Source organism: Herpailurus yagouaroundi, unplaced genomic scaffold, assembly GCF_014898765.1.
Source record: "Herpailurus yagouaroundi ecotype Mexico unplaced genomic scaffold, PumYag 186, whole genome shotgun sequence".
In the NCBI taxonomy this organism is placed as follows: domain Eukaryota; kingdom Metazoa; phylum Chordata; class Mammalia; order Carnivora; family Felidae; genus Herpailurus; species Herpailurus yagouaroundi.
Window position 1 is genome coordinate 44,067,805 of NW_024412417.1, and position 14,270 is coordinate 44,082,074.

The 14,270-nt window shown below is 46.7% G+C and overlaps 1 long non-coding RNA gene across 1 annotated transcript; it reads left to right on the forward strand.

Moving 5' to 3' along the window:
• The first annotated feature begins 239 nt into the window (after positions 1–239).
• On the forward strand, positions 240–12,421 carry LOC121043028 (uncharacterized). Its single transcript, XR_005796654.1, has 2 exons — positions 240–3,850; positions 12,041–12,421. It is a non-coding gene; the product is annotated as an uncharacterized LOC121043028 (long non-coding RNA).
• Positions 12,422–14,270: the final 1,849 nt, after the last annotated feature.

Here is a 14,270-nt window from a genome sequence, read left to right on the forward strand (position 1 = left end):
TGGAGAGAATGGTAGTCTTTTTTTCCCTAAATATATCATCAGTGATTATTTTAACAGTATCTTATTTATCCAAGTCTAGTTTTCTGACATATCCATTTACCCCCAAATTCATTTTTCCCCCTGCCTTAGAGGTTCCATTTCCAGGTTAAGGATGGTGAGTGAGGGAAAGAGACAGAGTTGCTCTTTATTTTTCTTTATTTATTCCTTCCTTCCTTCCTTTTTTCTTTCTTTCTGCCATAAAACTCAGAATGAATGACGATTCCATGAGGTACAGATGAGAAAAATGAATCACGTATGCTTCACGGGAAGTGACTTCATCATTTCCAACAAGTGGCCATGGAAGTAGAGTTTGCCATCACTGGCTGAAAAGATGTCTGTCACAAAAGAGAGCTGCGCCCAACTGAGGCCACCAGGCCACATCTCAGAGCCTTCTCTTCCCCATACTTGAGGACCCCCACTTCCGAGGCCAGATGACTTCAGGGTTATATTGTCTGACCCCCTCAGGAACAGAGAAGGTGCCCAAGGAGGGGGAGAGGACCCACTAAAGTTCATTAGAATTGAAGTTATGTAGGATGATTGGCTGGCTCAGTATATCTGTGGTGGGTTCTGAACCAGATCTCAGCCCCCTATGCCCTCCAGTGCCCTTCCCACGGCACCGGCCCACTTCCTCATCCTCTAAGAGTCACGTCTCCATAGCTTCCTGCACTTCCTTGCTCAACAGCCTCACCGAACCTCTACTAGAGTGTGGGTTACTCCTCCAGTGTTCCTTCTTCCATGCTAGACTGTAAGCTCTCCAAGAATAGAAATGGTATGTATTCTTCTCTGTATCCTTCATTTCTAGCACATTGTCTGTCTCGAGAAGACATTCAAAGACTATCTGTTGGATGCAAGCAGAAACAATAAATAAGGCTCATCGTCTCTCTCTCTCTTTCCCTTTCCTAATAGAAGACTCAAATTTCCTATAAATTCCCACACAGAAGAATGTGTAAAAGCTTGAGCATCCCAGGGACTGTCCAAAGATCTCCAGCTATAACCTTCTATTTAACTAGGACTGTTACTATTATTATCTATATACAGTGTGCCTGAGGTCCTAAGAACAGAGAGATACTCTTTGGAAGCCAGAAGCCACCTGAGAAAACCACCATTTTGGTGACTTTTCTCCAAATGTACCCAAAGGCCTGGGTTCCTGTCATGTGATGTTTTTCCCTCCTTCTTAAGGGAAGAGAGGATATGAATAAAGATCACTATTCTCAAGCAAGGCAGACCAAATTCACAAGGATCTTTCCCATAAAATATCTGCATATCTGAACGAAGGAAAAAGGAGTACTGTTCTAATTTTTTAATTTCTTTGAAGTACATCTTTTTTGTATAAAGAAATTTGCTCTTTGATTCCAAATAAGGCACAAGTAAGTAGAAGAAAGATTTCTCCATGAACCCACAATTCCCACCCTGGGAAGGTGGAATTATGGTGCCCCAGAGATGTCCACATCCTAATCCGCAGAGCCCATGAATATGTTACCTTACATCACAAAAGGGACTCTGTGGATGGGATTGGAGTTAAGGACCTTGAGATGGAGAGATTATCCTGGAATATCCAGATGGGCTTGATGTAGTCACAATACTCCTCCAAAGCAAACAGCCTTTCTTGGATGTGACCAGAAGACAGCAATGTGGCTGGCTCTGAAGATGGAAAAAGGGGACGTGCATGAAGGAATGCAGGCGGCCTCTATAAACCCCAAAAGGCAAAAAGATGCATCCTCTCCTAGAGCCTTCAGAAAGGAATACGGTCCTCCTGACATCAGGTCAGTGAGACCCATGTCAGACTTCTAAACAGCAGCTGGGTGATATGTCTGTGTCATTTTAAAATTATTTGCTATGGCACAAAACAGAAAACTGATACAGGGCAGTAATAAAGAGTCAAGGAAGCCCTTCTCAGTGCTGGAGGGATGGAATAACCTGTTTGAGCAGGCGCTTTCTGGGCTATTAGGCTCAGGACAAGCCCCTGGTGTGCCTCAGACCACCAATTCCTAGCTAAGAATGATTGCACTGTGTCCAGATGCTTCTCTCTTCAGACAGCAGACTGAACGTGGGGTGGGGCCATCCGATTAAGGACATGGGGCAGGGATCTCACCCACCTCTCTGCCTTGTTCAGTGCCGATAGGCATAGAGAAATGTATCTTCGTGAATGAAAGCAATTTGGACACTACAGGAGACCTATAATAAGGGGAGCATAAAAGTCTTAGATCTTTATCATATGATGAGCAGAAAAAGGGAGGTTTTCTCACTAGCCTATCTGGTCTCAGAAGTCAACAAATTAGAATTCTGAAAAGGTGCATGTTTTGCCTGGGGTCATCTAGTAAACTAGGGAGAAAAAGAGGCCAGGGGCACAATTCTTGACCCTTTGCTACCTGCATTATATCAGCCTGCAGTAAGAACTGGAAAATCCACTATAGAGGTAGAAGGGAGGCCCAAAGCCCAGACTCCTTAGAGCATAAACTAGTAATTTGAGCACAGCAACCTAATGCAAGAAAAGGTGCATGCAGTGACCATGTGCAGAAGCTGTTGATGAACTCACAGATGGCCCCTCCATTGTGTGATTTCATCCTGCACTCCCCGTGGGGACAGAGCCCCTTTCTCTGGAGAGGAAAACTATGCCCAACGTATGGATGAGTTATCCATGCAGTTCATGCCATCATTCTCTGAAAAGGCAGAGCACTGGAACGGAAAAGAACAGAGGCTTGAAATTTGGAAGGAGTATTTGGAGCTTGACTTGACACCACAGGAGAGAGCTGGAAGCGAGCCTTGGCCAGGAACTTGACCTGTGGAATCCTCAGTTTGCTCCTTATGAAACAGGGATAATAATGCACGCTTTGCAAAGTGACTGTAAGGATTTATTCACTCAGTAAACTATGAAATGAAATTATACATATGCACGGAATGTCCTACAGCCAATATTCCATAAAAGGTTTCTCACCTGGCCCTTTATAGATTTTCCCCTAACATCAGAAAAGAAAGCTTGATGAAACACGTGTTGTCTAAGAAAAGGCTTGTATTTGTGCTGTGCAAATTCCAAGGATCAGTGGCCCTGGCCCCCAAAGGGATGGGCCTGACGCCAGTTTGTACAGGGTCTTAGTCTGTTTCTCTCCCTTTCCCGAATCCCTGTTCACAGTGATTGTGGACTCACAGCGCCATCTCGTGGGAAACTGTGGACTTTCCTTTTCTTTTGCCCAACTAGAAAATCCAGCAAACACCTCATCTCTGCCAGACACACAGCCTACAAAGACCTAAAACACCTTTCCTGACTTTACTTAAAAATAAGCAAAATGCCTAGCTGAGGACATGTGCATGGCCACAACTAAGAAAAGGAAAAGGAGAAGCCCATTTAGCCTGCCCGGCGAGATCCCAGGCTGTGTTCCCCGGGGAGCAGGGAGAAGGAGCCTCGGGGAATACCTGGAGAGGACTCCTGGAGGAGAAGGCAGAGCCTTCTCAGAGAAGAACGAGCCACGGGTGCCATCCATTGAACACACCTGGGCTGCATGCTCTTCTAGATGCTCTACGTGTACCAACTCATTTAACCTTCCCAAACACTGAGCACCGCAGGAAAGCTGCTCTCCAACTCCAGGAGGTCTGAATCCAAGTTCTTAACTACTCAGCGATGACTGCTGGTTACTGCTAGCTACCAGTCAGTCGCCTGCAGTTTAAGTCAGAGAGAGGCAGCGGCTGAGACGGGCTGTAGTCCACATTCCCCGACTCCAGATTCCCAGCTTCCATATCAAGAAAATGCCTTTTGTTCAACTAAGCCACGGCCAACGGACAGGATATTTATAAACCAAGTTGTAATAGCAAGCAGGTGAGGCAGTGGTGGCGGGGGCGGGCTGGGATCAGGGTGAGCGAACATTCCAGGGGAAGGAAGGAATATGGAAAGTGCATGGCTCCGAAGTGAAGGGCAACTGAGAGGAAGGGTGGTTGTGTCACTGTGTCCCAAGAGGAGGGTGTGGGGGACAGCAGGAGGCCTGTGTTCATTGTGTCGAAGGTCAGGCCATCAGGGAGGAGAGAGCCCTGGACACTGAAAAGGATATTCAAGGTTGCATGTAGCCTCTTCATTGTCTGAGTTCTGTGACATAGGGTAAGTCACCCTTATAAACTGGGCATCATAATGCAACCTCACACAGGGGCTTTCTGACATAGGGAATATCTTGGTGGCTTCCAGGAACAGCAGCGGGGGCGGGTTCAGAAGAAGAGGCAGGGAGAGGCAGGGGAGCCAGAATAGGTAGCCACTTGTGCACCAATGTAAGGGTCTTATTCTGAATGTGACAGAAAGCCATCAGAGGTCGGGCAGAGGAGTGACATGCTGTGACTTAGGTTTTCAAAAGGACTGCACATGGGGGCACCCCGTTGGTTAAGTGCCCGACTCTTGATCTCAGCTCAGGTCACGGTCTCTCAGTTCGTGAGTTTGCGCCCCACATCAGGATTCTCCCCCTCTCTCCCTGCCCCTCCCCAGATCTCTAGCTCTCTTTCTCGCTCTCAAAATAAATAAAACTTTTTAAAAAATTATTTCACACACAATCATACACACAAGTCCCACAGTGTAGAGGGGAGAAGCGTGGCACAGAAGAACACACACTATATTCCATTCGTACTAAGTGGAAATGTGGGTCATACCCATCTATGCAGTCAGGACGGAGGTTGAGGGTGCTTGAGAGTAGACAGTGACTGGTGGGCAGCAGGGGCAGCTTGAGGATGGCCAGTTATCCGGAGCATTCAGTTTGTAAAAGTTCATCAAACCATTTGCTCATATATGTGCTCTTTTCTGCATAGGTTCTATACTAATGAAAGTTTAAAAAGGCAATATTCCTGGAGGTCCTGTACAGGGAGATGGCAGAGAAATGAGACAGGCCAGGGAAGTGGCTAACTCAGCCATCCCGGTGAGGCTCAGCGGGGCCGGGGACTCGGTTGTGTGGCTGACGGTGGTCAGGAGTGGTCAAGTTCATTCTCCCCACCTCCCTCATCACCTGCTCCAAGCCACTGTCCTCTCCCTCCTACGAATGTGTCCTTCAACCCTTGTACCTCCCCCGACTGTAACCCATTCTCCTTCCAGGGCCAGGGGGAGTGCAGAATGGCCCTCCCCTACTTAGAGTCTGAAGCCGCTTCCTGCCCACGTCCCTGCTCTTGTCCTTCTCACCCCCTGCCCTTATTCTGCTGGACCCATTGCTCATCTGCCGAGCCTTTTGCTGAGCCTTAGCTCTTCCCAATCTCCAGAATGTGCTCCCCGGGGATCTTTCCCTTAGCGCTTGGCTTAGCGTTCCGATTCCCATTCTGGAAGGCTGTCCCTCACTACTTAGCCTAAAGCAGCCCTTACCTCCTTTCCTTCCTTAACTATCACATCACCCCGTGTTGCATACTTGAGAGCACTCGTTTCTGCAAATGACTTTGCATCGTGGATTTGAAGTGCCTATCTTACCAACAAGAACATAAGCCCAAGAGCAGGCACTTCACTCTTCCCAGCATCTCCACAAAGCCTGGAGTGACGTGTGCCTGGTATTAACTGCTTAGTAAGCGTTTGCCACGCATGTGGCCGTGGGCTGTAGGACGGTTCTGAGTGGTTTGGCATCTGCCTCCGCCTTCGCTTACCAGCACTTGTCCTTTGCAACCCTATTCCACACCCTGACTTCTAAGGGGCCCTTCCTATATCACCCTTTGTCACCCTACAATGCCTTTCCGTCATCACTGGCCGGGCACACTCCCAGCCATGACTCGGCCTCAAGGGTCTCTCCCCTGGGAAAGCCCTCAAAGAGCCGTCGCCGCTGCCTGCTCTGGTCCCTCCGAGGCGCCAGCCCTACAGGTGCACACAGCCCTGTCACTGGCAGCCGCATGTGGGTTCATGATGAGAAGCTTCGAGGGTCCTCCCTGCGGGGCCAGGTCACGGGGGCCTCAGGGTCTAGGAGGGGGAAGGAGGCGTGCTCCTTAAAGAGCAGAATGCAACCTGGAAAGAACGTGCCGCCCACATAAATGAGGTTCAGATCCTGCGCTCTGGGAGAAGATGAGTCACATAGCCTGCAGCGATCTGGGATGCTCTGGAGAAGAGGAGGTGGCCGAGCAAGGTTTGGAACAAAGGGCAGGGTTGATGTCTTTGTCAGTAGCAGGGAGGGGTGCTAGGCTGGTCATGTGGCACGCACGGAACCATGGAACGTGGGACACACCGAGCAACTCCCCTGCCGCGGGTCTCTCCCAGGATGCCTCAGGCCAGCAAGCTCACAGGCACACAGTCATGTCGCCACTGCCGGGGACAGAATGATGAGTCTCTCTGTCTTGGCCACATATCCTACCCACAGCCCTGTTGACAGAAACTTGAAGAAATTCCTAAAACCGCTTGTCTACACTTTAGATATCATTTCCAAGCATCTTAAAGTATGAAACTGAGGTCATTGGAAATGAGACATTATTTTTCACAAACGAGCGGAGGTTTGCAGAGATGCGTACGAGGCCAAGATAGCCGTGTCCTTACGAATCCCATCAGTGACTCAGAGCTGCAGACGGCAGCTATTAGTTTCAGTGAACGCATCACACTTGTGTAAGTGTGCCCGCTCCTAATTAGTTCCTGGAACCCGGCTGACAAAAGCTTGGGTTCTGAGGGTGGAAAGAAGGCCAGTCCGACTGCGACGATTTGATTAATTCACGCGTTTACTGTTTTCTCTCTCACTCTTGCATTAACACATAAGCCCCACACACAGTAGGCGTACAGAGTGGGTTCTCATTTGTCAGTTGTCAAAATAAAATGATGAAGAGTCAGAAAGAGTCCCTAATTGATGATCATCCGTTATACAAATCACAGACTCTCTACGCCTGTCAAACGAACAGGGAAAAAATAAAATAGCCATCCAACAACCGTTCTGTTTAGGTCTACCTTGCGGAACCTTCCGAGAGGGGTGGTTTGAGAAGTCAGGTGTCAGTCTGCACTCAAGCCAGAGAAATCCAATCCAAGTTTTCTCAACGACGGTTAAAAGGGTATGTTGTGAAATGGAGTCCAGCTTGAAAAATGCTGGATTAACAGGAATTGAAGTGGATCATGAGTTCCAGGATGCTGGGGGTGAAAGCACATTATGAATCCCCAAAGGGGGATAAAGGAAGTTGCCCTCGCAAACACACTGACATCAGAACCTCCGATCCTGTTCAAAGCATCTTGTTGGGTTAATATTTTCTAGAGCGAGCTGGAGTCACACTTAGCCCTGAACTAAGGTAAAAGGCTAGGTTTCATCCGTAACACAAATGCCTCTACGTAATATTAAAACTAAAGCACTCATAACCAAATGTGCTGGCCAATCTCTAGCTCAGAGGGCCTGAGCGGCACAGATGTGAGAGGCTGTCGAATGTAAACATTTGCTTTTGCGGAGGAGGAACGAGTGGCCGACTGGTTTAAGGACCTGCCCAAATTCGGAGCTGTTTGTGGCGGAGCCAGGCTTGACCTCCCGGCCCCCGAGGATTTCCTCTTACCCCACTTCCCAGCTTGGTAGCATCCGTGAGCAATTTCATCCTGAAACAGGCGATAATCCAGAATGAACATGATACACCCGTGTAGAACCTGAGCGGCATCTTGACCCAGACCCTCAGTGGAGTAACTTAACGTCTCTAAATCCGAGTTTCTGCAGGACAATGCTGCAAAAAGTGTTATTGACTATCTATAAAAAGAGCATAACAATATTAATAAGTATTTCATGGAATGGATATAAAAATATTTGGGTAAAACATTCAGCAACAGCTGACTCACAATAAGCAACAAATACTATGTTAATATCATAATAATAGACGTGATATGTAAGGTCATATAGCACATGGGCAGGTGGATAAAGTGACTTAAATTGTGGTAAGATCTCTACACCCTACTTAAAGTGGTAAAATGTTGATATGAGCAGACTGTGATAAAATTGTAATTTAATTGTAAATAACTGTAAATATGTGTATGTCATCCCTAGAGCAACAACCAATAGATAGATACAAATATAGATATATACTCAAAAACATTTTGGAGAAACCAAAACAGAATTCTTTTTTTTTTCTTAAGTAAAGTACCCTAAAGAACGGCAGGAAAGGGGTGCCTGGGCGGCTCACTCGGTTAAGCGTCCGACTTTGGCTCAGGTCATGATCTCATGGTTCATGAGTTTGAGCCTTGCATTAGGCTCTGTGCTGACAGCTCAGAGCCCGGAGTCTACTTCAGATTCTGTGTCTCCCTCTCTCTCTCTGCCTCTCCCCTGCTCATGCTCTGTTTCTCTGTCTCAAAAATAAAATAAAAACACTATAAAAAGATTTTTAAATAAATAAAATTTAAAATATAGAAAAAGATATGCCATGAAGACAGTAGTAAAAAAAAAAAAAAAAAAAAACCTGGAGTGGTTATATTAACCTCAGGTAAAAGGAGACTGCATAGCAAAACAGATTATTAGGGACAGTAAGGGACATCACCAAATGATTACCTGGTCAAGACACAATGAAGACACAACAATCTAAGGTGTATAAACTTAAGGACAGGGCTTCAAATACATTAAGCAAATCACGCAAACTGAAAGGGAAACAAAAAATATATAAAATTATGGTTGGAGATTTAATCCCTCTTATCTGAGTAATCGAAAATTTAGTAGACAGAAAACTGGCAAGGATATAGAAAGACTGAACAAAACCGCAACCAGCTGGCTCTAACTAAAGCATAGCCCTCAAGGGGTGCCACACATATTACTCTCAAACAGGATTACGGAGTACAATCCATTAGCCATATAGCTCACCAGTTTAAAGATTATAACCCAATGGTTTTTAGTATATCCACAGCGTTGTGCAAACCTCAACAGCTTCTAATTCTAGAACAAGTTCCCTAAACATAAAGGACATGTTCAGAGAAGAAGGTTGGAACTAAAGAAAGAACTTCGGAATGAGTAAAAATACATATAAATATAATTGACCATCATTGCCCTCATGAGGTTCTTAAATCATATCTGGGGTTGAAGCTAAACTTACACCATCGTTCAATATGGTGCGTGACACACAGAGGGAAAATACTTAACATGGTCATACTGTAATGATTGGGAGTGTAAAAGGTCCCAGATGAAAGTGGGTTCTTAAAAAAAGAAAGAGAGAAAGAAGACAGAAAAGGAAGGAAGGAAGGAAGGAAGGAAGGAAGGAAGGAAGGAAGGAAGGAAGGAGGTTCTACACCCAAAGTGGTAAAACACCAACATACCAGCAGTCTGTGAGGAGTACACACGAAGAAACTATACCAAGTGATACATCCAAAAAATACTACCAGGAAGTCAAGATGTAAAAAAGTTGTTTGGGTAACCCATGGAAAGGCAAGAAGGGACAACGGAGGAATGAGGGAGACAGAAGACTGAAACAAATAATAAAATGGCAGATTCCAACCCTCCATGTCAATAATCACCTTAGCATTCAAAGATCAGAAGATTAAAAGACACAGATTGACAGAAATATAAGGAACAATAAAGCTTAGAGGCAGGGAAGACACAGATGGATTGTGAGATGTGCAGGATTGACACAGTTGACACTGAACCTAAACGAACCCAAATAGGAGGCAAAACCCAGGCATCTTTATATTAGATTATGTATTTTGAATCCTATCATAAAGGGGACGACAAGCCAGTCCAGGGGTGAGAGAGAGACTTGATCGTATTTATATTTTCAGAGCTACGTGGAGAACGAATTGGAGGATGCAAGAATGGAAGGCCAGCCAGGTGACTGTCATGATAGTTTGTTTCAAGCAAGTGTGAGGCTCAGAACAGGAGGTCTCTGGGACCAGGGGAGGCTGCAGGGTGACAGGCAAGGGACACGATTCAAAGGACACTCAAATGGACAGTGGGCAGAAATTGACTAGTCATTCAATGTGAGCTCCTGATGTAAACACTACTGACAGACTCTCGAATTAGGCTTTCTTTAATCTTCTTCTTCTCTATCTGTTAAGTCATGGATGAAGTCATCCATCTATCGTCTTAGCCTTCCAACTGACTTATCACCGCCCTCTTGAAGAATATATTGTGCACCAGCCCAATCCGGTCCACGCTATGTGAGCTTACACACATGTGCACACACACGCACACACACACACACACACACAGATTTGAAACAAAGATAGAGGAAATAATATTTCATCCTCTCCCTGGGATGCGCTCTGATATTGCTTCTTCATATTTTAATCCATTCCATTCCATTTCTTTCCACGTCAGAGCATTCTAGTATGTTGAATTAAAAACAGTGTTTCAAACCTAAATACATTTCACTATATACTAAACACTAATGACTTTTTATTCATAGTTTGAAAACTCGCCCTAAACGCAATGCCCACATGCTTTATGAACCTCCTTCACCGTGACAGATTGCAATCAACCTGCCAAGTGTTCTCCTGCTATTCCCCCTCCTACTTTCAGAATAAATTGCTTCAGACCTTGAGAGTTTTGACATATTTATAAGGTGGCAGGAGAAAACTGCTACCCAGCCTCCAATGGATTGAAGCATCTTTTCCCTCCAACAAAGATTTTTCACTAATTTCAGCGTGAGGATCACAATGAGGAGACACGCTGCATAAGCAGTGATTCTACAAAGCTACCTCCATGCATGAACAAGGACAATTTCTTCTTCTTCTTCTTAATTCAGCAGTGAACTTTCAAGACATATAATTATGAGGTCTCCAGGCTGTGCTTCACACACCAGCGTTATCTGAGAACGTGTTCTGTGCGACACCCCCTTCCCAGAACACATATAAGTGTCCGAAGGAAAAAAAAGGTTTCTTAGTCAAATTGCTTTGGAAAACGCTGGGCTAAAACTGGATACAGGGGTTTGTTTTACTGAAGGATTTCTTACCGCTTGCGATAGCTACATATAAATTTATAGGTATGATCTTTTCCCTAAATTCTTCATACGACATCTAATTGGAAGTCTGTCCGAATATTTCATGAGCCTCTCAGCTCCGACCTGGACCAAACATATCTCTGAATCTTCCTTCCCTGATATTTGTGATTCACTCCTCGAATTCTTCATGAGTGCTAACACCATTTTCCGGGGACTCGGGTCAAATCATTTAGTTTAATCTCTGACTGACTTCTTTCTGAGATATAGAACTAAAGCAACCGGGGTGCCTGGGTGGCTCAGTTGGTTAAACATCCAACTTCAGCTCGGGTCACGATCTCACAGTTCGTGAGTTCAAGCCCCGCATCAGGCTCTCTGCTGTCAGCACAGAGCCTAGTTGGGATTCCGTTTCCTGTCTGCCCCTCCCTTGCTTGCACATGCCCACGTGCTCTCTCTCAAAAATAAATAAACATTAAAAAAATTTTTTAAACAAAAGCAACCATCAAATCCTGCCATTTCGTACATTCAAAATAAATCCCAAATCCACCCCAGATGAACGCTCCAAATCACCATTGTTCCCAGCCAGCATTATAGGAACTTGTAAAGGCCCCCCCCCCCACCGCCTTGATACACATCTGTCTGTCTGTCTGAGCCCCACTAGGGACTCAGAGTGGATCCAATAATAATGTAAGTCAGTCCCCCCCCCCCGCCCCTCCTTCTCTGATTGAAATCTGCCATTGACTTCTTTTCCTAATTGGATTAAAATTCAAAATCCTTCCCACGGACCTCAAAGACCAATATCATCTGGACCCTTGCTACTTAATTTCTCACTTCACTTCCTACTAATTTCCCCCTCAGCCATTCCTCCTTTCCTGTCCCTCCCGGCCACTGGAGTCTGCATCCGCTTTATCCTGAGCCCATAATACTCTTTTTCCTGATGCTTTTGTGCCTCCCTCCCGACATCATCCCGGGGCTCGCCCATACTCCAGCTGCACCCCCCCCCCCACCTTGAAGGGCATCTAGGCGTACTCTTCACCCCTTTCGTTGGCTTTTTCCTCTCCTGGCACTTAGCACTCCCTCATATCCTGATTTCTTGTGTCTCTGTCCACTTTTTCTTTGCCGTGTCTTCTCAACTAGAATGTGAGCCCCACACGGGCAGGGATCTTAATTTTACTAACAGTCACAATCTCTGCGCCTACAGGTATATCCAGCAGACAACCGGCATTCAGTGGATAAGTGCTGAAAGATGAGCGAATAGGACCATTCGGATGACTTAATATAGCATTTTCTCAACAAACGTGGAAGTTTTGTTTTGTTCTGTTCCCCGGGAGCAGCTCTCTGCTGCCAGAGGCCCTCCTTGGTTACCCCTACCAAGTCCACAGCCTGTATTTCAGACCGAGGTGCAGGATGGGGGCTCTGCAGGGGGGCTGACCTGTGACTTCATCTGTCCCGCATCGACTAACACCACACCTTTCAGTCGATGTCGTCACCCAGTAAAGCACAGAATCTTGCCAAGGACCTTGAGGGAAATTCGTGTTTGATGGCCCTAAGAAAGTGATGAAAATAAATCTGGAAGAAGGGTGTTGATGTACCTTCCTTCTTCCCCGGACATACTTTAGATCACCAGGCTATCTTCAGCACAAAAGAAGGCACCTGGCAGTGAGTTCGCGCTGGGACTTCTGTTCCAGCTCAGGTTACGGACATGGTCACAGTAAACATTCAATGGTGTTAGAGACTGGGGAGTCAGAGGAGCTGGAGAAGCAGGAGGAAAGGGAGAGAAGCAGGGAGGAGGAGGAAGTAAAGGAGAAGGAGGAGAAAAAGAAGGGAGGGTGGGAGGGAGGGAGGAAGGAGGAAGGAGAGAAGGGGATGGAGGGAGAAGAAAGGGGAGGAGGGGGAGGGAGGAGGAATGGGTAGCAGAGAAAGCAAACAGGAAGAAGCCTGAGCCAGATGTGCAGTGACAGCAAGGCAGAAGCTAAGGGAGACGAGAAAGGGGAAGGAGGAGTGAATTCTATCCAGGAAAGGACACAAGAAGACAGAAGACAGACTATAAAGAACCACTTCTTATCTCCGAGGCTCCGTTTCCTGTAAAACCACCACTGTGGTCGTAACGGACTCTCAAACAGACTTTGAGAGGACCCATAAAGAGGGGCACCTGGGTGGCTCAGTCAGTTAAGCGCCTGACTCTGGCTCAGGTCATGACCTCACGGTTCGTGGGTTCGGGCCCATGTCGGGCTCTGCGCGGACAGCTCGGAGCCTGGAGACTGCTTCGGGTTTTGTGTCTCCCTCTCTATGCCCCTCCCCCCATGTCCACTCTGTCTCTCTCTCTCAAAAATAAATAAAACATTTTTAGAAAAGACGACCCATGAGAAGAAGAATCTGCTGATTATCCCCATTTCATGAAACTGGGAAACAGGTGTGGGCTCAGAGGGAAACTGGGAAACTGGGCTCAGAGGTGTGGTTCCTCTCAGGGTACCCCACAGCAGGAGGACGCAGGGACAGGAGGTGAAGTCAGGTCTCTCCATCTGCACAGCCTCCACGCTCAGGAACATCTTGCCATCTTTCTTCCTGTTTCATTAACAATACATTCCCTTGAATGTATTTCCAGAGGTCAAATTATTGTATAGTGAATAGGAAAAATAATAACCAACCAAACGAAACAAATTTCCAGTGGCGAAAACAGAGCTGTGTTATGTCATGGCTAATGTGGCGGAAGGAGAGGACAGAGCAGCAGACAGTTCCAGAACCACCAGGGGGAAGTCTACACTGAAGGGACTGGGACGTCAGAGACCAAGCAGCACGGGGTCTCTTATACAACCACTGCATTTCACTGAAATGATGCTGATGGGGTAACCTGGGTGGCTCAGTCAGCTAAACATCCGACTCTTGGTTTTGTCTCAGGTCACGATCTCACAGCTTTGTGGGTCCGGGCCCCACGTCGGGCTTTGCACTGACAGTGCAGAGCCTGCTTGGGATTCTCTCTCTCTCTGCCCCTCCCCAACTTGCACCGTCTCTGTCTCTCTCAAAATAAATAAACTTAAAAAGCGATGCTCATCACGGCACTACTTCCACCGCTAACAAGGGCAGTGGGTCCTCCCCCTACGAGTCTTTAAGAAAGGCACTTCTCAGACACCAATGGAGCTGCCAGTGCTCACCCTTGGGAAACCAGGGTCTTGTGTGAGGTCGCCCATATCCAGGTCTCGGCGATAACGCTGGCTGTCTCTCCAGCTGGTCTGCCTCCTCCCTGGGAAGCTTTGGAAACGCTGAGTGTGAACACTACAGGTTGGGGTGAGGAGGGCGTGTTCCTGTGTGGCCGCGGGGAGAATGTGTGCAGCAACAGAGAAGAGGAAGAAGTCTCAGACACAGAAGAACCCGACCAAGTCTCGTCCTCCACTTAACATCTGGGGAGAAGGGGATTAACGCACCGAACCCAG